We start from the raw sequence: 1,795 nt of genomic DNA, 5'->3' as shown, positions 1-1,795 counted from the left end.
TGCCTTATTCACAGCGGCGTATTGCCTCTATTTACAGCGGCGTATTGCCTCTATTTACAGCGGCGTATTGCCTTATTCACAGCGGCGTATTGCCTCTATTTACAGCGGCGTGTTGCTTCTACTTACAGCGGCGTATTGCCTTATTCACAGCGGCGTATTGCCTTATTCACAGCGGCGTATTGCCTTATTTACAGCGGCCCATTTCCAGAGTTCCAGCGGCGTATACCTTCATGTTGTAGCGCCGTACTGCTTCATCTTCTAGCAGCGTATTGCCGGAGTTCTAGCAGCATATTCCTTATATTATTAGAACAATGTAGCTGAAATAACCAATTATCCCATACGAATGCCACCTGAAAATAATACATGTGATTTAAAAGTAAAAAATTAAAATATAAATTTTTTATTTTATTAATAAGATACGAATAATACAATATGAACATAGTGTATTATTTCAAACAATTACATGTTGTTTTATTGACAATTAAATGGCCCAAAACCGGCATCTCAATATCCGCACAAATCCACAGACATGGTTTGAACGAAAAAAAAGGTAGGGACAGAGGGAAACTCGTTAATCCAAACACGCGCATCGCAAACATATCCGGGGACGATCTAGCTAACAGTACAGACCAAAACTGACTCCCGCCGTTTACCCGCACGACCGATAGAACACGATTAGTACACGTCGAAATATAACTCGGAAAATTATTTCTCAATAACTCGATAAATACTCATCCGAGCGCTTTCATACTTGATATTTGTCTTCCAAATGCTTTACCACACGATGATCTAATATTTATAATTGTCCGAGTAAGCCGGAAAGATAAGTTTACTCTTGGCGGTCGGAGCAATATTTCACAAAAACTGGAGCAATACGCGTCCGAGAGCTTTGAAACTCGAGAAACATTGATGACAAGCGGTATCGTGCGTGGATATAACGATTAAAGTCGTGCGGGAGCTCGGGGAGAAAAGTTTACTCTTGGCGGTTGGACTTAGAAAAATTTCGCTCGAGCTCCTTCGCACGGCGATCCGACCCGCCTCGGCGCGCGAACGATTCGTTCGAGCGGCCGAGCAAGCGATGCGCTCCGAACATTATTCTCAGTTTATTCGATAAATACTCATCCGAGCGCTTTCATACTTGATATTTGTCTTCGAAATGCTTTACCACACGATGATCTAATATTTATAATTGTCCGAGTAAGCCGGAAAGATAAGTTTACTCTTGGCGGTCGGAGCAATATTTCACAAAAACTGGAGCAATACGCGTCCGAGAGCTTTGAAACTCGAATAACATTGATGACAAGCGGTATCGTGCGTGGATATAACGATTAAAGTCGTGCGGGAGCTCGGGGAGAAAAGTTTACTCTTGGCGGTTGGACTTAGAAAAATTTCGCTCGAGCTCCTTCGCACGGCGATCCGACCCGCCTCGGCGCGCGAACGATTCGTTCGAGCGGCCGAGCAAGCGATGCGCTCCGAACATTATTCTCAGTTTATTCGATAAATACTCATCCGAGCGCTTTCATACTTGATATTTGTCTTCGAAATGCTTTACCACACGATGATCTAATATTTATAATTGTCCGAGTAAGCCGGAAAGATAAGTTTACTCTTGGCGGTCGGAGCAATATTTCACAAAAACTGGAGCAATACGCGTCCGAGAGCTTTGAAACTCGAGAAATATTGATGACAAGCGGTATCGTGCGTGGATATAACGATTAAAGTCGTGCGGGAGCTCGGGGAGAAAAGTTTACTCTTGGCGGTTGGACTTAGAAAAATTTCGCTCGAGCTCCTTCGC

The sequence above is a fragment of the Lasioglossum baleicum genome, unplaced genomic scaffold, assembly GCF_051020765.1.
Source record: "Lasioglossum baleicum unplaced genomic scaffold, iyLasBale1 scaffold2816, whole genome shotgun sequence".
Lineage (NCBI taxonomy): Eukaryota > Metazoa > Arthropoda > Insecta > Hymenoptera > Halictidae > Lasioglossum > Lasioglossum baleicum.
Note: the sequence above shows the minus strand (reverse complement) of the source record.